The sequence below is a fragment of the Halichoerus grypus genome, chromosome 4 (assembly GCF_964656455.1).
Source record: "Halichoerus grypus chromosome 4, mHalGry1.hap1.1, whole genome shotgun sequence".
Taxonomy (NCBI): domain Eukaryota; kingdom Metazoa; phylum Chordata; class Mammalia; order Carnivora; family Phocidae; genus Halichoerus; species Halichoerus grypus.
Genome location: NC_135715.1, coordinates 167,444,719 through 167,471,746, shown reverse-complemented (window position 1 = coordinate 167,471,746; position 27,028 = coordinate 167,444,719). Strand labels below are relative to the sequence as shown.

At 37.3% G+C, this 27,028-nt stretch overlaps 1 protein-coding gene across 29 annotated transcripts in view; it reads right to left on the bottom strand.

Annotated features, from left to right (window-relative positions):
• MAP2 (microtubule associated protein 2) overlaps positions 1-27,028 on the bottom strand; it is a 277,165-nt gene that overhangs the window by 124,544 nt on the left and 125,593 nt on the right. For 5 of the 29 annotated variants that reach the window (XM_036098809.2, XM_036098811.2, XM_078071267.1 and 2 more), the window contains exons 1-2: positions 17,079-17,344; positions 16,735-16,802 (exon numbers count right to left, since the gene is read on the bottom strand). The gene's annotated coding sequence lies outside the window, so the exon portion shown is untranslated. Of the gene's footprint in view, positions 1-7,974; positions 8,036-16,734; positions 16,803-17,078; positions 17,349-27,028 lie in introns of those variants that run through there. The other 24 variants (XM_036098817.2, XM_036098818.2, XM_036098816.2 and 21 more) reach the window with 12 other exon arrangements.

The following is a 27,028-nucleotide window of genomic DNA, read 5'->3' as shown; positions in this document are numbered from 1 at the left end:
AATATAAATAAAAATAATTGGAATACTAGCCACTATTATTTACCACCTCCAGGTACCCAACTGTAGTAGAAATGTCATTAAGTAGAGTCTGTTTTACAATCTAATTTTTATTTGTAGATACAAAACGTTAAGGCTTTAAAAATGAAGATGTATTAAGTACTTGACAATCTTGCTAAACACTTCATAACCCATGTGACATTTGTTTCTCACAATTTTGAAGTGAGGATTATTGACATTTACTGGTGAGAAACCTCTCCCTACGGAGTTACTGGCCGGAGCACACAGCTATCAGTGAGAGAAACCTCAACCTGAACTGATCTCAGCTATCGGCCTCTCAACAATATGCTTGCTCAGTCATAAAAACCTGAGCGCAGATCTGTGCACATAAAGAAAGCATCGCCTTAACCTGCGGGAAAGGTGGTATAGTCACAATCCTGGCTCAACTGATACGTTGAGTCCTGCTGAGAAGGAAGAGCAGAGCCTATGAAATCAGATAGCTGAGCAGCACTAACACCTGGGCGGGTGGGGGCGAGCCTGCAAATTCCGGGCGGCTGCCTCCAAGCTCACCCCCAGTGTCCTGGCTCCACCAGCCCCACAAGGAGTATGCTACTCTTTATTCTGCAACAGGGACTGACAGCTTCTGCAAAACATAACAAGTGTGAAGCAAGAGGCAGAGTGCGGAAAATAATTCCTCAATAATTTACCTTTCTTGGAGTCAGGCAACAGTGGACCCTTGTAACTTTGGGGATTGGTAGGGATTTTGATGTAAAGTTGGGAGGGAAAAGGTTTATCCAGAACATGTTCTGGTGGCGGACAACCCCGGAAGCAGGCTGTAGAGAAGACAAATCCTATTAAGCTAGCTGGGCAGGCTGAGAGCAGCTCATCGGTCTGGAGGCTGAAATAGCTAGGAAAGCCTCAGAAAAATCTGCATTGCAGATAAACCTCAGGGGAGACAGCTGAACTCTTTTAACATCTCCCCAAGCCAGCTTCTCTCCTGAGAGCAGAGTGGTCTCAGGTGGTGTAATTTAGAATGTATATAATTTCCAGGCCTTTCTGCAGACCTTGGATGATTTAACATACTTTCATCTTTCGCCTTGCTGCTTTTCACCTGTTTGTTTATTTACTTATCTATGGTAGTAGAGTGGGCAGAAAGGAGAAAAGGGGCATGATAAACTAAACTGTACAGTACCTTCAACACTTCTACAGGTCTTATCTTTTATTTAATATTAGGCCTTGCCTTTATCAAACTGATATTCCTCAGCTTCCAAACAACATAAAGAGCCAAGCATCTTCCTTGTCTCTTGCGAAGAGGGTGGAGAAATGAAAACTTAGAAAGTCATAATAATCGCTACCAATTACAGGGCTTCCGCTATGTAAATTACCTTCCTTAACTCCTGCAAGGCCTAATCAGGTTGTTATTGTCATTCCTGTTTTATACAACTGAGGCTTGATAAATTCCCAATTTCTCACAGCTGATGAGGGGCACGGCCTGGCTTTGAACCTATGGGTATCTAACTTCAAAGTCTGTACTTATTTCAATACATTATAATACCGTTTGTTTAATGCCTTTAGTGTGCCATTCCACTTGCAATAGGCAATAATAGCCATAGCCTCCAGAAATGCCTGCTCTGTTGGGATGAAGGCATTATAATAAATAGCTTTTTAAATTGAGGCTGTTATTATTAAAAAAAAAAACTTTTCTAAAAGACTTCATATTTTCTAGAATGTGTTCCCTCCAAAATTTAGAATTCTGTAAACAAATGACTGTAATTAAAGTCTAGCATATGATTACAAGGAAAGTAAATATTGATAGAAAGGGGGAGGATGAAGAGGTGGAGCAGAGAGGATTTTTAAGGCAGTAACAATATGATACTACAATCTTAGAAACATGTCATTATACATTTGTCAAACCCACTGAATGGACAACACCAAGAGTGCATCCTAAGGTAAGCTATGGACTCTGAGTGAATTATGAGGTGTCAGTGTTCATCCTTGGTGGAAAATGTACCATTCTGGTGACTGATGCTGGTCCCAGGGGAGGCTATGCATGTGTGGGGGAAGCGGGTATATGGGAAATCTCCGTACTTTCAATTTTGTTGTAAACTTAAAATTGTTCTAAAAAAAATAAAGTCATAAAAAGGGGTGGGAATAAAGTAAATATCTAATTAAAAGGAGAGAGCATATACATGGTTTTGATGATCCAGAGGATGGATGGGATTTTGCTAAGTGGAACTTTGGATGAGATATCAGATGCTTTTTAGGGAAGGAGAAGAGAATAAAGGATCAGTCTGTTAGTCAACATCGTTGTTTGAGCACCTGCTCTGCACCAGTCTCCTCAGTAGGTTCTGGGATTCTGGTTAGGAATGAGGCACACAGTCATGGAGGTTCTGGTCTTGTGGAGGAAACATAAATACAAGTGAAAGAAATGCAGAGCGCTACGGGAGTATGTAAGGAGCAGACCTGTGAGGCCAGAGGCTGACAGAAGACTTACCTGGGAAATCTCAGACCTAACCAATGAACAGGACTTAAATAAGTAGAGGGGCAAAGGAAGTGGGAGGGGAGGGGAGAGGCATAGAAAGTGTTCCAGGCAAAGAGAATAAAAATATGTGTAATAGCCCCCAGGGAACAAAGCCAGGATGGGCCTGGAGAGTCAGACAAAGAGGCTGATTCCTGACTTTATTATGAATTCTATGGTTTTAAACACAGGAATATCATGATTAGATTGTATTTTTAGAAGATGCGTCCAGTGACTATGTGTGTAACGGCTTATGTAGAGCAAGCATTGATGCGGGCAGCTATCACCGTGGTCAAGATCAACGGTGATGGGAAACTAACACAGTCCTTGGGGATATGGATGAACTGGATGGTTTTGAAGTATGTCTAGGAAGTAGTATTGATAGGACTTGGTAACTGATTGGACTAGTATATTTTAGGTAATAATTTTTTTTTTTTTTAAAGTTAGCTCTACACCCAAAGTGGGGCTTGAACTCACAAACCCAAGGTCAAGAGTGGCAGGCTCTACCCACTGAGCCAGCTAGGCGCCCCTTTGAGTAACAATTTTAATATAAGTGTTATTTATATAAAGAATAATGATACTTGATAAGATGACATTTCAGAGCCTTTGAAAGTAACTCTAAAGTTTGCAAAGTTGTTATACAAATGATGACTAGGGTAGGCTGTAAGTCATGGAAGAACTCCAAATAACAGTGGCTTCAACAAAATGGAAATTCGTTACAAGGTTGTATCATATTCAACATGACTGCAGACATTCTAGCCATCAAGTCTGAATTCCTTCCTACCAGCAGAAAGGAAGAAAGAGTGATGAAGAGTGCACTCTTTCCTTTTAAGCAGTTAATGTCAGTTTCACACACAACTTTAGTTCATATCTTATTGTCTGAAAATTAGTCAAGTAGTTTCCCCCTAGTTGCCAGGGAGGCTGGAATTCTGGATCTTATTCTGAGTGTCCATTTGCCCACGAAACCTCCAAATAGCAGGGGTCCTTTTATTACTGAGGAAGAAAGAGACAATCAATATTGGGGGCAAAAGTAATCGGGACCACATTAACTATGGGCTAAGGCCTTAGAAATGAAGCAGGAAAAAATAACACAAATTGTACCGGCCCTGTACAACAACAGAAAATTAAAATACATTGGAATGAACTCACTTTGTATTAGCATTCCACATTTTGTCTAAGCCGCCAAGTACATTTTTTTAACCTCGGTGGTAATCGAGATAGACTGGGTAAGTTAAACAGAGCTCCCCCGTCAATAAATACGGCTTTCTACTGCTACAAAGCAGCCTCAGCTAGGCCAATATCTGAGCCTAGTTGTTTATGGTTTCATTTCCTTTACTTTTAATAGTGGCCATAAAAAGCCAAACAAATGCATTTTATTCACATTCCTTTGGATGAGGCCTTGAATTTAAATTATGTCACTGGATCCATTAACATTTAACTATGGCTGGTGCCTTATCCTCAACAGACATTCAACTTCAGAATGTAATAACCACATGCAGAAAATGAGAATTAATAGCAGTCAGAGAGTGAATCATATCTGCATCACTCAGCGTACACTCACATTGATTTATTTTGTTTTGTCTGTTTGATGTGTTCTGTTTGTTTCTAATAAAGGCTATCAATAAGATAAGATGCTGGGTTTAATAATAATTTAGGGAAAATACTCCTTTCATCAATTTTCTACAAATTGTTCCCAGTAGGTTGAATTCAAAGGCTGCTGGGACTCTTAACTTTCTACATTTAATTTTCTGTTACCATTTCTACAACTTTTACATTTACTGTTTACTGTCATTCTAATTTTCTTTATTTTCCTTTTACTGGTGCTTCATGTCTTGACTGACAGAGCAGAAACCTTCAAGTAACTGAAGCCATCTTAAAGCAGTAATATTTTGGGGGCAGCTAATTAGTAACACTAAATTACACTCATTAGTATCATAAATATTCACATTCTTAATTTTTCCAAGTAAAAGGTATCGATCACACGACATTAAGTCATACATTCTTGCCAAACCTAAAATTCAAATTTGTTTTAATTGAGCAATGTGGTACATCAACCACATTCTTGGTCCGCTTTTGTCTTTGGTTTTCCATTAGGTGTAAAATATATCCATGAACAACTGCTTATTTTATTATTGCTATTAACACATAATTTCTGGTTCTTTTGCATTGCAGGTAGAGTTTTATTCTAGTCTCAAGTTGGCATCACTTGCATTTCCTAATGCACAGGCAAAGGGTTTTCTTGTAACCATGGCTATTCTCCACGTTTGCATTATTTGTTACTCTGGACCTATGACAACGTCTTATATATAAAGATAGCTTACATTTATATTCTATGGTACAGCTTTCAACATGCATTCCTATGTTCTATCTCAACTCTGAAAATCAGATGTGATCTTTATTTTACAGAAAACAAAAGGCCCAGGAAAAGGAAGTAATTTTTCCAACTAGCTAGTAAATAGGAAAGATAGAACACTGGAATAGTAAGTACAAAGAGTACAACTTAGATCAATGCTATAAAAATTCATAGTAAAGAATGGTAATGGAGGAGTTACCACACACACTTCTCCTTTCTCCTAATTATTATTAAAGTAATAAAAATGTTGAAAAATAATATAACCCTAACAAAAAATTTTGAAGATATCCTAGAAGTCAGAATATAGATGGAGAAAGAAAGAAAAAACTGCTGCAAGGAGGCCCCAAGTTAACAGTAGGTCCATCGCAAGGGAACCTGGAGAAATCCCAAGCTTAGAGTTTTCAAATACAGGGTCCAAGGAGGCTGAGACTATCATAGCAATTCATTAAGAAATGTATTCAGGGAGCGCCTGGGTGGCTCAGTCAGTTAAGTGTCCTACTCTTGATTTCGGTTCAGGTCATGATCTCTTGAGATCCAGCCTGCATTGGCTCCAGGCTCAGCGCAGAGTCTACTTGAGATTCTCTCTCTCCCTCTCCCTCTGTCCCTTCCCCCTGCTCGCACACTCTCTCTCTAAATAAATAAATTTTAAAAGTTTTTTTAAAAAAGGAAACATATTCATAACAATTGGGACCCTTTCTATTCTTCTTCCTCCTTGCTACATTTTTAGTGACAGGAGAAGCTTTTGCCCCCAACGGTGAAAACAAGAACTAGCCTTTAATGAAAGAAAGTGATTAGTTTGGGAACCACGTCTAGTATAGATAGATCTATGCAGAACTGAAACAATTGTAGGGATCCTAACCTGCTCACTTGCCAGTTGCATCTCCATCCTCCTCCTGGGATACCTGCTTCCTGAGACTCTGCCCACTTATCCAGAACCTGTAGGCAGCTTTCATGGTGATTGGAGGTGCAGATCTGCATGACTGCAGAGGAAACTTACAGCAGCTACCTATCATCCTCAGCCTAGGTCTTCATACATAAAAACAAAAACCCCCAAATCCTCCAAATCAAGATATTTGAGAAAAACCAGCAGCATGAACAAGAAAAATATTTTTAAAAATGACTCCTGAGGAAATAGAGACGATTCAGGGAACAAGGGAATTTACAATTATCCTTCTCAGAGAGATCTGAAATATTGCATACTTTAAAATGAACTTCCTTCCAAAAATGAATTTTAGAAAAGTATCGATTAGAGGATAAGAAAACGTTCCTGGAAATTAATATATGATTTCCCAAATAGGTAGTTCATGAATTAATTAAAAATAGAACTGTCAGGGCTAGAGGCAAATAATAATTCAGCTGATAAGAAAAAACTCATTGAATGTAGAAAAAGTGAAAAAGATTTTAAAAATATGTGAAAAAGGAGCTAAAACAGATCAATCCAGTAAGTCCAACATTTATCAATAGGGATCTCCTTAATATAGAACAGAGGCAGGGATAGCAAGAAAAAGAAAGCCAGAGGAAAGTTTCTCTGAGTTAAAAAGATATAATTTCAAATGGTCATTTCCAAATGACCCCTGGCAGAAGGGGCAAATTGTCCCTGGTTAAGAATCACTGGCTCAGAGTAAAATGCTATGGCTATGGGGCCAGATAGACCTGGGTTTTTCTTTAAGCTCCACTAATAATAACCTCTTTATCTTTGGGAAATATACTTGACTTCATTAAACCTCTTCTGTGAAATGGGGATTAAAAAAAACCCCACTCTATAGAGTTCTTCTTTTTCTTCTTCCTCCACTCCTCCCTCTCTTCTTCTAAAAATGTATGTACTTAGCACATAATATGGACTAGGTAAATAAGGGTTATTAATATTTTAATTGTAATTGTAGTAATGGTGATGAGGAAGAGGAGGAGAAAAATGTGTGGAGTGGAGGGTGTGTGCCAAGGTAGTGAGGGATAAGGAGAGGTCACTGTAGGCAATGGATGCTTGGGTGAGGGGTGTGGTTATGCTCCAGATCAGCCCTCTCCAATGAAAGTTATGTCATAATGGAAATAGGCTGCAGTAGGTAATGCTTCTATAAAAGTAATGTGGCTATGGAGCACTTGAAATGTGGTTAGTATGACTAAGGAGGTAAAATTTTTATTCTTTTCATTTTAATTAATTTAGATTTAAATAGTTGCATGTGGCTAGCTGCTACCATATTTATTGGCCAGCACAACTCAAGAGAGCAAACAAGGGCCAAAGAAGAGTTTGTATTAACAGTTTGTCTAGGAGATTAATGGGGTGATGGCATTTGGGGCAGGAAGACAAGATAAAAGCATTTCAGCAACCCTGGCCGCAATAATGAGAACCTGGATGAAGATGACGGAAAGGAGAATTTGGGGAAGAGATAGGTTACCTCAATGACAATGTCCTCAGTCCTCAGTGGACCCAGGCTTATTGCTGTCTGCCTGGAGACACCTAATCTCAGCCCTAACTCTGAGGTCTCTGAGGTTAATAATTTTTTTTTACATATGCTACCCTTCCCTTTCTATAGCTGAGATCAGAACTTGGATCCATAGCTTCCAGCTTATTCTTTGTAAGTTCTTACAATTATCCTAAAAATAGGCAAATCAAAGATGCTCCATAGATCTGATTTTCTGAAGCTTTAATCATTTTCTTTGTGATCCTAGATTCTTGCTGAGTTATTTACCACTTGCTTAAAAGGTGAAACTTAAAACAATGGATGTGAAACTTAAAACAATGGATTCTTCTTTATCTGTCAAATGCTTTTTAAATCATTAAGATTACATTTCTGTGGTATATTTAATCTGATCTCTTTTTCATACTGAAAAGTATAAAGCCTTTTCAGTAATAGCTGCTATTTTTACTAATATTTACTGAGCTCCATGCTATACTAATCCAGGAATCTAAAGGGCAAGAGTCTTTTGGGAGAGCAGAGCAGTAACACAGGCCTACCTTGGAATGTGTTCTTTATTTTAGCAATCAAGTCAGTGCATTATTAAAATATTCCATATTTGGGACAATACACTCATTTATCTGCTTTGGCTGCATATTAGTAGAAAGTAAAAGCCTTAAGAGTCAGAACAAGGATATGAGCCAAAGATTTACCGTTTCCTAGTGGAGGGACTTGGGTAGGTCATTTGCATTCTTCAAACTTCAGTTTTCTCATCTGTAATAAATATAACAACAAGATCTGCCATTCCCATTCCAGAGATTGCTGTGAGCTTTGGGAGGTCATATGCTTTGTATGACTTAAAAAGTGGTACAGAAATTTTTTTTTCATAAAGTCTAAATGCTACTTCCTCACTGGTTAGATTATTTCAATAATTTTATAAACCAAAGTCGACATCTTGGGCCTTTTTTGTGAGCATAACATAAGAAACAACTAAAAATGCATGCACACATTAAACTATATATTATATTTGTTACTTCCCTATGATGTATTGAACTATCCACCACCTTTTAGAGGAAGTTTAGCAGTTTGACCAGTTAATATGACTCAGGACTATGGGTTCTTGTATCATTTTAAAATTTTTCCATTGTTAGATGTCATATTTCCTCAACTACCAATGTAATCTTAAAAGTCAATCATTTTAGGGATTTCTGTCCCCACTATTTAAGGCAGTCTAGTTATTTTTAAGAATCAACAATATCACAGATTCACCTGCAGCTATGCTCAAAATCATGCTAATTAGCTGCTCTTAGGCACTGAGAGAATCCTTAATGCCTACATGTTGTATCTTATTCTGTATATACAACCAGGAAATCTTACCATGAGAAAATCCTACAATGAACAAGAAGATACTTTTAAAGAACACAAAGTAGAAACATTGTTCACATTACAAATAAAACGTAAGATCTTCCTGAAAAGACACCTCATCTCTTAAGTTCCTATTCATTGTAAATAAATAGATTTTTGTTGTAAGTGTTAAATAGAGTAGCTTTGTTTTAACAATTGCCAGATGTGGATCAATGAACATCCGGCTGCTTTAAATAGTCATAATCCAAAGTCATTAACACTAGGAGAGAATCTGAAGGAAGGTTAATTCGAACCATCTGAGGCAGACCCAAATGGAATCTACAAAAAAAGGGATTGATTCAAACTTTTTTTTTGAGAGAGAAAAGGAGAATTTGTCAAGAAGACCAGAAGTTATCCTGTGCTACTCTGAGACTCTTAACTATTGACTAAATGTCAAAAAAGCATAGGCATGGTATTCGAATTCCGGGTATTTTACCAATTCCAGTTTGACTATGCAAAGACCAGTGTTGTCCACTATAGAAAGACTACAGTTACACACACACACACGCACGCACGCGCACATGCGTACAACACTCATTTTCTTAGCTTCAACATGGCACATGCACAAGGGCATTTCTAAGCATACAACATAGTGAATGCAAAGATGCCTGTGACTTGACTTCTTTCCCCAAGTGCCTTCCTAAGTTTTCTCCTTGAAGAAATATGGTTATCAATTTAAGTTGACTTCTGTTCATATGAAAACTAGTATTTCACTGGAATTTTAAATTCAAAGTTTCTATTGACACTGCTCACATCTACCTGGCTGTTCAAGTAAGCACCAAATGACAAAATTACAGTGACAAAGACCACAGATCTGGTCATAGGTATGGCTTCTATCTAGAGACAGAAGCAGTCCTTTAAACAAGGGAGACGTGCTAGTAAGTGTGAGAACATCAGAAATGTTTGATATGCAGTTAAGGTGTTTCCTTGATGGATAAGTATGCCATATTTATTTGATTGCTTATTTTCTTAGGTATTTTTTAGCTGCAAGGTGTGGTGTGGGAGGACTCAAACAGGTAAATGCTCCTAAGTTCCTGCATCTATAGAAGAGGACTAAGAGCCGCGTGGTGGAGGCAGAAAGATAACATCCCTCCAGTGGAGGCAGAAAGATAACATCCCTCCAGTCTGTCAAGGCTACTTGTGAACCCTTAGCCCCTTTGAACACTCTAATCATCTGCAAACACACACATTCTCTCCTCCAAGGAATGCAGGTTGCTGCCACCAACAAAAACATTCCACCAAAGAGAAATGATTTTGTTGGAAAAAATGTATTCCTTAAATCAGACTATCCTCAATACTCAGGAGTCCCCTGTGGCTTGAAGTAGAGTCCCCCAAGGCTTGTATGAGGAGTTGGGTGGCAAGAAGATGAGATGTGGACACCCAGAAGCTTTGCCACTAAGCACAGTGGGACAGGAGGGATGTCAAGTGTTGGGGGTGGGGACAGAGAATTTAGCAGGCTGGCACTGTGCTGAACACCCAGGCACAGAGGAGGTTAGAAGTTCAAAGAAATCACGAACCAGGGAAACAGAGCTGCAGTTAAGAAACTGGCAGAGTGTTATATGGAAACACACCCCCAAACCTGAGCCACGAGAATTCATTAGATGGCATAGTAAACATGGAGCATAGGCAGAAAGATTGAAATGCCAGTAGCTCATTAGGGCTTGTTCAATGGATCTTCATAAAACAACTGGCTGGAATTGAAAAAGGCCAGAAAGAAAGAGATAGTTCTCTCTCACCATCAAAGAGGTGCGAAAGTATGTGGTGTTGCTGCCCAGAAAGAAGGGTTCCCGTTTGACTTGTTCATAACGACTGCTCCAATCCTTTCTAATTTTTCTTGCCTGGACATCTGCCTCCTAACCTCTTGCTGATCAAGACATGGCACACTGTCTAGCCATATCAACATTACCTAGGAGCTTGTTCCAATGGAGGCTCTCAGGCCCCTCCTCACACCGAATGATTCTGAATCTGCATTTTAATGGGATCCCCAGTTGATTGATCTTGGCTTTAAGTTTGAGGAGCTGATCTCCCAGTGTCTACTCTTACCATCTTATCATCCATTCTCTGCATAGCTGCCTGAGTAATGTTTTAATTTTATTTGTTCACCCACTGATTATCCCCGCCCCCCCCGGAAATAAAGTTCCATTAGGGCAGGAAAAGGATGTGAAAATGGTGTTCAATAAATATTCACAGAATGAATAAGTGGATTTTCCTCTAGTCTGTGATGAAGTCCAGGTGATAGGTAGCCACCCCCCCTCCCCCCGGCCCGCCATATCTTTTCTTTACCACTAGAAAAGTCTCACTCTCTTTTCTCTTGCTTTTATCTATAGGTCAGACGAATTTTGTTTGCCAAGCCTAAATCCTCATCTGTGTTGTCTCCTTTCTTTCAGGAACTTTTCTATGTTGTCCTTCTTCTGCTTATATACCTTACACCCCCTCTTCTCTATGTGCCCCCCCTCCAGCTTAGGACTTCCCAGGTTACTCACAGTAAAGTCCCACTGCCCGACATTGAGTCCTAGACCTCTTAAATAGGTTTTCCTATTGCTTTCATATCCTTATTTACTCATTCACTTCTCAAGAATTTGCTTCTGTCCCCACAATTTGACCGGTTTGGAGTCAGACCCAGATTCAAAACTAGCCCTGAAACTTGCGCAAATGTCTCAGTCTCTGTTTCTTCATTTAAGTGGAGAGAACAGAATGTATAGAGTCACTGCGGTCACTGTGATAATTAAAGTGCCTGTCACAGAGGCTGGCGTATGTCAGGTGCTAACGTCATCCTAGATCCCCTTGGTTGGAGGAAAGGTGAGGCTGATTTCGAAACCATCAAATTATATTTGACCAGAAATATGACAATATAAAATACAGCGATTCTGTTGTTCCGAAATAGCCCCTGGAAATAATGTGAAATATCATGTGAGAGTAAAATATTCCATTCCATTACAGCATGAAGATGATAGTAAAAAACTGGGAAACAAGAGGAAACAAACATACCCAATGTCTTCATAAAAGAATATTATGCAGGTGGCAAAATGTTTTGAGATGCTTAAGATACTCTGAGTGGAAAAAAAAGGCAGAATTCAAATTGTATTGTTTTGATCCTGGTTACGAAAATTTAAATGCAATAGATGGAAGGAAGGAAGCTAAACAGGTAGAGTGTTAACCATAATCTCTGGCTTGTATAATTATGGATAGCTATTATTTCCTTCCTTTACACTCTTCCAAATTTGACAAATTTTACAAAATGTGGATTTATTGTTTTTATAACAGAAAACACTACTGAAGTAAATAATATATTGAGCAGTCTTTTACTTATTCTCACTCTTCAACTTTTCTGCAGAATTTGAATTTTAGCCTTGTTTTCTATTATTTCACCTGTCCTCTTTTTTTCCTTGCTTTAAAAAAAAGAGTTCTTCCTTTAACTTTGTCAATTCCTTATTCTACATCCTAAATGTGGGTACTGCTGAGAGTGTTCTCTGTGGTCCTCTTCTCTTCTCTCTTGGTAATGTCATTCACATCCTGTCTCCTAATTTCTCTTCTCAGTATTAGCTCAATGTGATCTGCCATCTACCAGACCAGTCTGCCTACAGATCCAGCCCATCATGGCCTAAACCTGCCCCTTGACTTTTTATTCCCTTCCTCATTCGGTCAGCATTTATTGGCTGTCCACTATGCCCTAGGCAGTCTGCAAGAGACTAGGATGCAAGACAAATGAAAGAGAGCCTTTTTCCTCAAGCAGCTTTTAGCTACCTTTCTCCCCTCATTTTTCTAGTTATCAAATTCAAATGTTAGAGCCAGCACTGAGTCCTTCTGTTTTTCATTCCTCCTACCAATCAAGCAGTTGCTATATTCTGCTTATGACTTTGAGCTCAGAAACATCTTTCAATTTCATGACCTCTTTTTTTATGCCCACTGTCAACACCCTCTCTGAGCCTTTATTATTTCCTGGCTTATCCTATGAGAGCTTCCAAAGTGATGTCTTCTTCAATATATTCTCACCCACAACTCCATCTCACACACAGAGATGAAGTAAGTCACCTGAAAACAGAGTTTAGGTCAGAGTGGTCTGCTATGCAAAATACACCCAATAGCTTCTCATCAAATACTGAATAATTTCCTCAAGTTGGTATTTAAGGTCCCCATTCACATGTATTGGGTTGAACTGAATGGATTCTTACTTTGTAGCTCAGAAAGGGTAGAATACTAGCCATTTTATATGGTATGACTGAATACTATTTCCATCCTTACCTTATAAGAACCCCCTTCTTCTGCCCTGCACTCTAGAATATAAATGAGATCAGTCTACACTTTCCACGCATGTTCATTTTCTTTGGTCTCTTTGCTAATGTTTGTTCTTCCTGGAGCTCATGCATGCATTATCTCTCCCTTGAATCCGTCTTTTCATCCCTAACCTCCACCTCAAAAACCCATCCTCCATGAAATATGTCCTGTTGAGTCTCTTCTCAATTGTTAGTACTCCTGGCCTGCAGTGAAGTCCCTTAAGAAATTATTCATGTGTCTCTTATGGTACCAATGAGCCTTGAGGCTACTTCTTTGTTTTGTTCTGCTGCAACCAACTGAGCTCCAAAAGTGTCCTGTTCTATATAAGCCTTTGCAAGTAGAGCATCTTAATACCCATCTGTGTAACTGTTAGTGCCCTCAGTTATTTTTGTGGCTTAGTTAGCCATACTTAAGGTTGAATGTGGTATCTGCCTACTACACAGTACGCACACTGCATACTGTTCCCTGCTCGTTTATTTCTTTTCGGTCATTTGAAACTTCTGCTATTATTTCAATTAAAAAAAAATTGCAAAATATGGCATCAAGTTATGCTATTTAGTACTCGAATTCTCTGGCTAATTTCCTTATATAGATTATGCTATTTAGTAATACGCCTTCATCATGATGACACAGGAGCGCTTTATGAATTAATTTGTTTTAAAACTTCCTAATTTATCTCTGATATTCCTCCTTAAAGAATAAAGTTCTTTAAAAAAAAGAATAAAGTTCTTCAGTTTAAATATAAAATACATATTAAAAATATAATATATAGCAGAGTTTGAATATTATGTTACATATTCTAAGATATATCTACTCCTAACTTAAGTATATAAAAACAAGTATCTGCAGGCATACTGTTTTAACCTTATTTCAGTATATATCATGTGCATAAATAAAATATTAAAGCAATGGCTATGAGCCAAAAAAATCTACTAGAAAAAAAATGTAGTATGTTGTGGTTAATATTGAAGAACTTTGGGCCAGACTTGTGTTGATTGCCCAGCTGGAGTCTCCATTCATTCATCTATAAAATGGAGACCATACCCATCTCCCAGGATTGTAGAGAGAGTTAAAACAAGATAACATAAGTTAAGGGCTTAGGATATCATCCAGCATATAGTTAATAACAAAAAATTATAGTTGTATTAATACAAATAAATGGCAACAAGAAAAAATAGCATTCTCTAAAACTATTATGACTCTAGAAGTTTCCTTATACGTTATGAAATGATGTCATACTAGTCCATAATGAGCAACAAAGCATTTAAGAAGACTATGACATCATTTCTAGTATTACAGAGGGACAGAGAGGGGGAGAGAGAGAGAGAGAGAAAGAGAGAGAGAGAAGGCCTCCTCCCCTCTGCTGCAGCAAAATCTTGGCTGAAGACATGAAGAGCAATAAACAATGTCCAGCTTGGGAGTAGTATTTAGGAAGCATCCACAAAGCAAAACTCATGCTGCAGTTTGGCTTCTTTCCCTTCCTGATAAAAGTGAAAAGGGACACTTCAAAAATTCTTTCCATCTTAACCTAAAACTGGAAAAATCCTTTTCTATATAGCTGGAGAAATTTTCACATATGGTTTTCCTGATTTTCTACCTGGTATTATCTAATTAATTATTATTAAAGACATATAATGAATATTTGGGGTAGCTGGGAAAAAAAAAGTACCAAATATCTGTTTTATAGTGTGCAATCTCATGAAAAACAAGAACAAAAAAGTAACGGGGGAAAATGCTGATGAATCATTTACCCATCAAATAATTAAATAAATATTTGTTGGACTCCTACTGTGGTCCAGGCACTATTTTATGTGCTGAAGATACGAGTGAAATAATTAACCAATGTCAAAACGAGTTTGATTAGCAAAACCGTGATACAGATCCCTGACTCACTCACAGTCCAAAAGTCAAATTCAATTCTGAATTGACGCCATAACGGTCTATTTCAATAAACTCTGGTTTATTACACAAAATCTGTCAACACACCCCTAGATAAATTTAAAATGGTCCTAGAAAATTTAGCCACCAAGAGACTTTTGGTGAGGTCATATGCCACTTCTCCAATACCCAGATAAACCTCAACAGAGCTGATTAGTTCCTATTAACAATATACTGAATACATTTTTTTAGTGGTTAGATAATAACATCATCCTTTTCCAATTCACATAAATATCCCATCGTTCAAAATTAATATAATGAGTTGCTAAACGAGCCTGGGGATTAGAAAACAGATTCTCACATAAAATATATACTGTGTGGATTTTATTAGATGGGAAAATGCCAAATAGATTTTTTTTTCCACCAAATATGAAACGTATTCACCTCCTCTGAGTGGAACCTAAAAGGAGAGGATAGTCCCAAGGGTTTTACAATATCCAGGAGGAAAGTAAGTCCTCTCTGGGGATTTCATACCTGATTCCACTGAGTAATTTCTAAGGAAAAAAATGCAATATATTGCATGTATCTCTGAGACTAGTCTATTCGATTTGGTTCAATATCTGAAATAAATGCAGTTTCCTTTTTTAGAGCACACTGATTTATTTTAATGAATTCATTCTCTTGTGCAAAAATATTATGCGATACTGCCTACACTCTGGAAGGGTGGTGACAGTGGCAGCTGCCCCTTCCCTCTCTCCCACAGTACCTACCCACAGCGGCAAGGCTCTTAGCAGGTGCTTGTGGAATGAATAAATTAAGGTTCTCATAATTACACACTGCAGAGAAAATTAAACAAGGACAATGCATTCGTCTCCTTCAACTGCTACAAATATTCACACTCACAGGTGCACACTCACAGACTTCTGGTATTTCAGGATCAGTCATTGAACTTTAACTATTTTTAAAGTACATAAAAAAAAACTAACCTCACTGCATAACATATTTTGGGCTGATAAGCTTGAGAGGAAATGCTATGTGAAGCCAAAGAAAGATTTAAAAGATGTTATTGATCTTCTCAGCAGGGCAGAAAATGTCTTCCATTTTTTGAAGGCAAATTACAAATGTAGCTTTTGTTGACATGAGTATACGTTGAAGTCAAAGGTAACTTTAAAGAATTAAACAAAAGGTAATACCCATAACTGCCATCTCTAATCAGTATACATCCTGATGCTGAATTTGAAAATGAATATTTTTCATGTAAGGCAGAAGGCCCAGGATCAATGGATTCAACTGCTTCCATGGCAAGATGAAGGATTACTTTCTTATGCCGATAAAGCATATACAAAATCAGTTCATTTAATAACGAACAACCTCAGCCTTTAAATATGGTGCTAAAGACTAAAGCATCAGTGAAGAAGTTACAATATTTTATTCACAAAACCCAACAATACTGAGTCATTCTTAGGCTCTCGTCTCTAGCACTCCTTCTACCTGGGAAGGGCAAGCCATTTCATTTACCCATTTAAAAACATCACTTATTAGCAAGATTCCCTCAGATAAAATCATTACTTTAGTATATTCCTGTTAAATTTAAATGACTGAATTTTCATTAAGATAGAGAATTTTTGATATTTTTTTTAGCTGCTACAATAATAAAAATCCGAAAATAAGCCAGACATATTGATATTTGTTAACAACTTGCAACCCAGGCAGAAGACATAATTCCTTAGACATCTTATAACCAAAACAGCCTTGGATAATGGCATTCTCTGCTTGGGAAATCATACATGTATAGACAATGATCAATGTAGGCTTACAGATAAAAGACCAACCATAGAGAGATTAATTTAAATAAAAACATTCCAAATCCTCCCTGATTTCCCCTCATTTAAACAACCACACAAAACATGCGGTACCTTTTAATTTTCTGAATGAGTAGTTCCCAATCAATGTTTCTTCGGTTAGAGACAACAAGCTGAAGAATCTACCGAAACAAAACAAAAGAAAAAAAATACATATACAGATTTGTTAACTATATATTGAAAATCATAACTCACCAGTAAGCAAATGCATTCTTTATAATCCAGATAATAAATCTATGTCTTGAGATCTGTAATACAAATAACGCAGTACTCGAATTTTTGGGAAGCTCGATAATGAACTTTAAAGCATTTTACTTTGAGACCACATAAAGCAAATCCTTTGAAAAATAGATTAAAAATAAAATGAAATAAAAATTTTAAAAACCCCGAAGCATTACCAGTGCATATGCAGCGATACCACCCAAGTCTAGCCTTTGAGGATTGCTGCAGAATCCTTCCCCCGGAGCGTTATCTCTACGGGCTGGCTCTAGCTCTCTAGCTCCAGACAGACGCAGTCTGCAAGCCACCAGCTCCTCTCTGTGTGTGTCGGGGAAAGGGAAGCTGCAAATTAGAAAAAGTCCCCGCAGTGGCGAAAAGGAAAATAAGGCGAGTGGGAGAGGGAGAGAGAGCTCACTAGCCTCAGAATTTTCGAGAATGATGACAAGCCACCCAGCTCCGCCATCATTCACTGACAATAAGATGCAGCCCTGGCTTATGATTTAGCGGTTTACCATAGGGGCTTCTGGTATCAAATGCCTGACAGGCATTTTAATTGCCTCCATCCAAGTGTGTCCCCAGGAGTCGAGTCTATAAGCCTATGAATGTCATCATCTGGTCTCCTTTGTGTTAATGCCAGACACACACAAGCACACACACACACGCACACACACACACACACACTGTGCTTAAATAGAGAGTTTCCCAGCATAATATAGGATTACAAATAAATCTGGCTACACAAACTGGACATGATAAATGGTAGTTTATGGGAATATTTATTATCTACATTAATGACATCAGAGATTGTCTGATGCTCTGTCACTGGCTGCTCATTATGATATTTTAAAAACTGAATATCCAAAATTGTTTGTTTATTTATTGTTTATTTATATTCCAAAATAAATATCTGTGCCCAATAGAAAAATGCGTATATTTATTTGTATTTTCTTAGGGAAAATTCAATCCCCTTGTAACTGTGATAATTACACATTTGGCAATGTTTTCCTTACAAGGGAGAATGCAGCAAAAAACAAAGAGGATTAGGAAACCAGGGTTGATGTGTGATTTCTGTGGGCAATCTATTTTATTCCGTTTACAGACAGAAGCGAAAGGAGGTGGCAATGAGCTTGGGTACTGGGACCTTACAGTCCCTGAGGGCCAAGGCAGAGAATTGAATCTCTGGCATAATCAGTACCCCCTTTATGTTAGCAACTGAAATTAACAGCTGAATATCCCTGTTTCACAGTGCCCCTTATGTAGGGAGGTTAAATGTGGAATAATTCCCTGAATTTATTGCCCGGACAGAAGGGCTGGGAAAAACGTTAATAAATTAATTAATTTTTACAGCATTGTTAGCTTCCTGCATCAGTGAATGGAGCAAAATTCAATGTATACCAAAAGGGCCGGCTGTGAAGAAGGTTGCTGGGAGGGAGCATCACCATGGTTACCGGAAACAGAAAGTACTGAGAAAAATAAGGTAATGATGGAGAAAAGGGAAGGAGACTCCAGGGGAGGAAATTTAGAGTGATATGCTTCATTCTTTGCTTTCTGGAAAGAACTGTGTCTATCAGTTTTACACTCTATTTTGAGCGCATTAAGATGAATTTACATTCTCCATTAGCCACCTTTCTTCTCCACTTTTTGATCATGAGCTAATTCTGCTTTCATAAATATTCAAATTATGGTTCTTTTGTATGAGATGGTTCCTACTTCTCCTTGCCTCTGTCCATATCCCGGATTCAGGAACACCACTCAGCCTAGTCCACACCCTTTGTTTCATAGGTGAGAAAGCTGAGGCCCAGGGAATCTGGCCAAGGTCACAAAGCAGGCTGGTGATCCAGCAGACACACCATCCCCATTCTCTGACTTAGGTGCCCTGCTTTCTTCTTTCACCAAGTGATTTTCTTTCTGCGCTCCCTCCCGTTCCGTGTGCAAGAAAAAACGATTCTAAAATCATCCTTTGTCTTTGATTTTGTGAGCTTTCCTTTATTTGCTAAAGCAGTGATCTTCGTCTTTACAATATGTTCCATAATTCTGAGACTAGCCTTGCTTAATATCTGTGTTGTACTGTATCGGAGGTCTGAAGAATCTGGGGTAATTATGTCACTGCTTTTCTTTCATTTCCAGCCCGGCAATCAGACGAATTGAGCATGATGGCCCTTTTGTGATCCTATCTTGCCGAGCCTGAACTTAATCATCATATACTAGGCACTCTATCATCCCTGGCATCGTTCTTTCTGCAAGCATGAAATCGGGCAATCAAACTGAGCTGTCCTCCCAAGGTTCCTCCTAGTTAATAGACAGTGTGAAGTTTCATGAGGTTACCCAAAATAATGAAACTGGAAAACTGGGAGCCCAGGTTAAAAAAAAAAAAAAAAAAATTAAGAGAGCATTCACTCAAAAACAACCACTGGGAGGCGCAATATTTGTTAAAATCTTTCTGAGTCAGCAAAAATTGTGATTAGGATTTTGACCTTGATGCGCTGTGTTTATTTCCTTCGTAAAATGTTCTTTCAATATTCAGCTGTTATGACTCATTGCTTTTAGGTTAACTCATCCAGAGGTAGGATCAGACTGACTTTTCTGATGTCTAAAATAAAGTTGCGGCCACCACTACTGTTCTCTGCCCCCAGTACGTCATCTATCAAATAAAGAAATCACGTTTACAAAAGTGATTACCCTAGTAAAATTACAGGAGATTTCAGATTTCAGTTAATCTTACATACTGGTTAGGATTCTTCTCTTCCAAAAAGCATTCCTTAAATATGATCTCTCTGTTAAATGTCTATTTTTCTTCAGTGATTTGGACACTAAAGTTATTTTTCAAAACAAATGTTCTAATATGTTATATAAATTATTAATAATATGGTGTTCATTTCTGAACACAAAAAATAATGCACAAATGATGTCATTTCTTGAAACATAAATCATATTTTGTCAGAATCTCCTAAAGCACACATAATGGTCCTGGTCAGTCTAAAAAAATAGTGAAGCTTCAAAAATATTTAATACTTTTTCAGGAGTCATTATTTGAGAAGACCTGCTTCGTCACTGAGAATGAGTTGGTAAATTCTTTTTCCTTTTTCTTTTTTTCTTTTCCTTTGTTAGTGGAAGGAACTGTTACTTTAACATGTCCATTGTATAGTAAGCACTATATAATTCTTCCCTTTAATTACATTCTAAGAATACAAAATGGCAGATAATTGAGAGCCTTTCATGATTTTTTGTATTTTTTATATTTATGCTTATGAGCCTAAACTGTACTGCTTTCCTTATCCTTTCTCTCTTTGACAATATTCTAGACCTTGGCTTAGTACCATTCATCAGTTCATCTAGCCAGTTTTGATGACACACATACATATATTTCAAACACTTGATAAGTTCCAGGTATGCGGGAAAAACATTTCCTTCTATAGGACCTTTAATTACAATGGAGGGGTCATAAAAATAAAGAAGAATCTAAGCTGACACTTTCTCTCACTTTGATGACCCACTATGTCTCTGCCCCTGTATTACAATCTGCTGCATCTCAGATCCTGATCTTTAAGAATCTGATTTAACTATATCCCCAAATTCAGTTAGCTCAGCCCTGTGGCTCTTCTGGAAGACCCTTAGTTTTACTCTCTCAATATCCTGGCCTATGTATTTGTGTGTCACTCTTGAAGTTTTTTAGGAATGAATAATGGTGGTATTTCTTCCTTACCTCCTTGAAGTCTTTGGTTATAGAATCATCTTCCCAGCCCAGGCTTTCCTGACTACGATAATGAAACCTGCAACCATGTCCCTCCCACCACCCTTCATCCCTGCTCCTTCTTTCCCTTTCCACAGCACTCACCACCTTCCATCACACCATAGACTTGTATTTATTATGTTTACTATTTATTACCTGCCTCCCTCTGCTAGGTCCGTGAGGGAAATCATCTTTACGTGTTTGGGATGCTGGTGTATCCAAAGCACCCAAAACAGTGGCTGGGAACATAGTAGCATTCAAAGTATTTTTTTAAATGACTAAATGTGAAAATCACATTAGTGGATGAATTGAAGCATTTAAGCACAAGACAAGTCTTTGTGTTTCATATTGATTTCCTTGCTCTATATATTCAGTCTTCCTTATGAATATTGTATTTTATTTGTATTATAAATCACATTTTCCCATGGAATCAATATTTTTTGTTATTTCCATTAAAGGATATACATTTATTTAAAATAGGGACCTGTCAAAAAAAATAAAATAAAATAAAATAGGGACTTGTCTCCTGCTTTCTTTGAATTCTGCAAAGTACCTAGCATGGGACTATCAGTTCTTAAATGCTGAGAAAGAGCTTATTTGATAAATAATGCTTGTATTGGTGTTAAACATGCTAACATTTAATCTTTAGATTATTTAAATAAAATGAGAATAGTTAATAAATCAATATTACCTTGTGGTCAAAATGCTGAGAAGCAGCTTTTTATTTAATTTAAAAAAAGTTTAAGATTTTATTTTTAGGTAATCTCTACACCTACTGTGGGGCTCGAACCCACAACCCCAAGATCAAGATTCACATGCTCTACCAACTAAGCCAGCCAAGGCACCTCTGAAGTGGCTTTTTATAAACTGACTATATTTACTATACTTTGTACTTAAAAAATTAATAATAGAAATAATAATTAGATATAATAGAAATAATAACAGTTTTATATTATACTCTTAAATTTGTCATTTTAAATATAAGCAGTTATCTGGGTATTTTACAAATTATTATGACATTCATATTCACTGCACACTGTTTTGCCTTATTTACCACAGATGGCATCTTTTCTTCCAACAAATTTTGTCCCCTCAAAAGCATACTGTGGTCAGACTCTATGGCCCAGCACCCTCCCCGCTATAAGACCTACTGAGTCAGAATTTCCATGGGATGGGCCTGATACCTGTGTGCTCAAGGTGACTTGAATACCTGGAAAACCTGGGGAAATACCGCTTCCAGGGGTATACTCCTTCAAGGGAAGTCTAGAAAACTTGGGTGTTTTGTCTGCAGATTGAGGTCCTGCTAATCACAGGTAATCAAACTGCTCACAAAGCCTCCATAGTTAAAGTTAATTGATGCTTTACTTGCTTATCCCTTCAAAAGGACTGTAAATGTGCTTAAGGGAAGAGGATATATCGATAGTAAGAGTCCCAGTTCCTAACATAAAGATTTAATAAACATTTGTTAATGCAAAAAAAAAAAGTATTCTGTGGTCAAACAGACAAAAAAGAAGAAAGAAAAATGTCACAACTAGCATATCAGTCTGAATTACATGAAATGTTGAAATTCCATTACTTTTTAACCTATAAAATGGCAATTTCTTGTGGTTCAGCCTAATACCTGGAAAAGTTATAAAAGGAAGCAGAATGGAGTAGAGTGAACTGTACAAAATGTCCCAGTCTCCAAGCAAGGGCAAGTGTTCAATGGCCACTAATTAAAATACAACAAGTTTCAAATCTAATCTGTGGCACCTTCCAGAATATTACAAATTATGGGAAGCATAGCCCCCCAAACTATTGATATCTTTTAAGGCCATGAGGTACTATGATTCATTGAGGATGTGAAAATCTTCTAGAAATGTTTCTTGAATTCTTTGACAAATTCAATAGTAACTCTCTAGATCTCATATTCTAAAATGCATGGGCAAATAGAGTCAATGTAGTATCATCAGTGAAAGACCTATGCTTTAGGGGATTCCTGATTTTTGGGATGAATAACAACTGTTGGGAGTTAAAAGACAATCACTAAGCACCAAAAGGATAAATTTATCTAAATTACTCATATGGTTTTCTTAGGTTTTTCGTGGCAAACTACAAAAATTAATAGCATAAACAAGGCTGAATTATCCTTTATAAAAAATAAATAACCAATATCTTGAGAAACTCATATATAGGATTTTGAGAGCAGATAATGAACAAATATATTGTAGATGGACAAAAATCCCTCTCCCCCAATAAGATCTTTAAATCATTTGACTCCTGCCCCAAATTCTTCTTGTTATGATTAAAGAGAATGAACTATATTCATTAGCTTGTTGTATACTTTATCTTTCATTAACCTTCACTAGGTATTTTATGCTACTGAGCTGGATTTTTTACTTATTTAAAATTTGAAAATAAACTGTTATTATCCAGGCCTCAAGTCCTCTAATTATTTGCCTTATTTTATATTTAAACTATCTCTTACACTTATAATCAGTAGAAAAAAATTTTAAACCAGGATATTCAGTATTTCCACTGAATTTAGATAAAGAATGAATCAGAAATGAGGTATGTTTGGGGCGCCTGGGTGGCTCAGTCGTTAAGCGTCTGCCTTCGGCTCAGGTCATGGTCCCAGGGTCTGGGATCGAGCCCGGCATCGGGCTCTCCGCTCCGCGGGAAGCCTCCTTCTCCCTCTCCCACTCCCCCTGCTTGTGTTCCCTCTCTCGCTGTCTCTCTCTGTGTCAAATAAATAAATAAAATCTTTAAAAACAAAAAAAGAAATGAGGTATGTTTATAAAGAAGGAAAGAGCCTACTGACATATGGGTCACCCATGGTCATCTTTGCCATCTTCACTGTGATTCTGATTAGACTTGTCCTGCAGCAGGAAGGATGAATATATTCCAAGCAAGGAGGGTGAGGAGTAAGGCAAGATAACTGGACTACTTTCCAATTGCTCTTGTATCATGCTTTAATCCTCTGAGTCATCATGATCAGAGTTTGGCTTCACGATTTCATTTTAAATCTTAGTGTGGTGATTTTTTTTTTCTAAAATTCAGTTATATTCTTATCCAAATATAAGGACAACATACATTTCAAATTATTTTTGGGTTATGCACCATTTTTAATCTCAGAAGTATTCATATTTCACAGGAAATTTTTCACAGGTAGTTTTAAAAATAGGGTACTTTTGTTTTTCTTTTTCTTTTTTTAAGATTTTATTTATCTGAGAGAGAGAGAGAGAGAGAGAGCACGAGTAGGGGGAGGGGCAAAGGGAGAGGGAGAAGCAGACTCCCCACTGAGTGGGGAGCCCGAAGTGGGGCTCAATCCCAGGACCCTGAGATCATGACCTGAGCCGAAGGCAGCTGCCCAACCAACCGAGCCACCCAGGCACCCCACTTTTGTTTTTCTTTATTCCATTAATGTCCTTATTTCACTCATCAAGGTGAAGCCAAAAAGATGATGTAAATAGAGAAGGAGAGAGAGAGAGAAGTTTTTCTCATTGTCAGCACTCAAAATACAGTTTGACTGCAATTTAGTGAAATAGCTAGCTCCAAGGCCATATTTAGGTTGTGTATGCCATTACCAGGAAGGCTTAGGAAATGACAGTGCCCAAAGTTCTATTCCGCTCACATACTTTCACCAAAGTAAACTGAACTGGACTTCTTTTTTAAAAACAGTGCGATGTGAACTGCAATTCTGAAAAATAATTACAGGTTCAATTCATCAAGTCATAATCTCATTATGCTCGAAGAACTAGGTTGGGAATAAAACACTCTCCAGATGTTGAAAAAAAAGCTTTAATGGCAGAACAACTGAAACTCTCACACATGGCTGGTGGGAGTACAAATGAGTGTGAACACTTCTGAAAACTCTTTGGTGATTTCTAGTAAAGTAAAATGTATGTCTACCTTATCAGCCAGTAATTTCATTTCAAGGTATATACCCAGGAGAACTGAATATATATGTTTACCTAAACACATTTTTAAAAAACTGTTCTTAGCTTTATTCATAATATCATGAAATCAGAAACCACTCAAATGCTCAGCAATAGTAGAAGATATTATGGTATATTCACAAAATGGATTAGTACACTGAAAAAATAGAATGAAAAAGAATTACTGTTGCATGCAACTCTATAGATGAATGTCATAGGCATCATGATAAGAGAAACAGACACAAAAGAGTACATACTATATTATTCCATTCATATGAAATTCAAGAACAGACAAAACTAATGTTCAGAAATAGAAGTCAGAATAGTGTTTATGTCTATGGGGACTAAAACAAAGGGTAGAATTGACTAAGAAGAAGTACAAGGCCTTCTTGTGACAGTTGGGGGGTGTACAATTGAGATGTATGTGCTATATTAAGGTAGAGTATACCTCCGTAATAATAATAATAATAACAATAAAATACTATGATGCCATTTGTTTAGAAACTCTTTGTTTACAGCAGCACATTTTAGGATCTAGAGTGAAGATTCTGCAAAAGGGTTCTGGTCTGAACATACATACGCAGGTTCGGAACCATGGCTGCATAAGCGAAGGCCCTATGAGAATTATGTGTTTGTTAAATAAATGAGCTGTGAGGGGGATATATTCCTTAGAAGGGAGAGAACATTTTTTTAAAAAGATTTATTTATTTGAGAGAGAGAGAAAGAAAGAGAGAGAAAAAGCGTGAACTGGAGGAGGGGCAGAAGGAGACAGAGAAAGAATCTCAAGGAGACTCCATGTTGAGCACAGAGCTTGACACAGGGCTCGATCTCATGACCCTGAGACCAGGACCAGAGCTGAAATCATGAGTCAGAAGCTTAACCAACTGAGCCACCCAGGTGCCCCGGGAGAGAACATTTTACATGGGCTTTTAATAAATAAATAGGAAACTGAAGTAAAAAAACTATATAGTAAAATGTATATCTTAGAAATTTAGCAACATGTGAAAGTACTTGTCTATAGCAATACACACTGAACTACACTATGATGACAAAAGCATGGACAGTTAAGGTGCTTTTTATACTGTCCCTTTCACACAAATCCCCTGCCCCTTGATGCCCACCATAATCACCAGTTTACTTCAAAATCATCTACTTCTTTGCTTCCAATCCAAATCTTACACATCCTTTTTGGTCCATTTAATGTTCTGCCTTCTTTTATGAAGGCTTCCAGAACAGCCCCACCACACAGTGCCATGAAGCACTTAGCTTTGTCAGAATCACCACCATATCAAAGAAAACAAAATCCCCATGACACCATAATGACTGATATTATATATGGCCTTGGGCTGGTCTTATATTGTTTATATTTATTTATTTATTCTAATATTGACCAATTAAAAAAGCATAAGACACAATTCTAATATTAATAAGTACCTATAATGTGCCAATTTCTTTCAACACATTGTTTTATTCAACAATTCTGAGAGTTATGAACTTCCATTTTACAGTTGAGGAAATAGTCCCAATTAGGTTTAGTTATATGCCAAGCACACAGCTGGTAAGTGGTGAAGCAGAAATTCAATCCCTGGACTTACGAGTTCATTAGTTTGTAATTCAGCCTAACAATTCTAAGGTGTCATCAGAAGAGAGGAGATAAATTAAACATAGAATTAACAATGTTCCATTTTTCCAGGGCACGTACTTTAAAGACAGACTCTATTAGTCTAAGTGTGCATAAAAGAGATAGTATTAGAAATAAACATTTTTACTTTCAGAATTACTTCAGTTTCTATCAGTTCATATAGAAACAATGTATATGTGTGAACACAAGCCTTCCTATAGTGAAAGAAGACATAATTTTATTATCTATTTAGTCTAATCTTGGAAGAGCAACATGCATGGGATATATGTTCATGTGTTTTTGAAGAACTTCATTGTTTGACAGTATGAGTTTATTTTGTATGTTTTTAAACCTCTTGTTGAAATTAACATGTCTTAGAAGTATAGATTTAACAGTAAAATACCTGTCTTACATAGTCAATTACTACCCTCATTTTATTATATCAAGGTAGGAATAATCGAATACCATGGTTAATCTTAAAGGTTACATCAGAAAACATTATATCAATATCATATGCAAATGCATGTCTTGTTTAAATTAACTTGAATCAATTTGCAGTTAAATTCTAGGTGTGGGACACTCTTCTTTCAAATAACTCATTTCCTCCATCAGGTCCTTCCTCAAATATTATCTTCTCAGTGAGGTTTAACTTGACCCTTGCAATCTGCAATTCCCATTCCCAATCTCCTTTATCTTATTTGGCAGAATACTTATAATTTTCTAATACACTATATAACTTATTTATTGTGCTTATTCTTTATTGCCTGTCTCTCCTCATTCATTTGTAAGCTCCAGAAAGGCAAAACTCTTTGCCTCCTCATTTGTTCACTAATATCCCCAGGTACTTAGAACTGGGCTTGG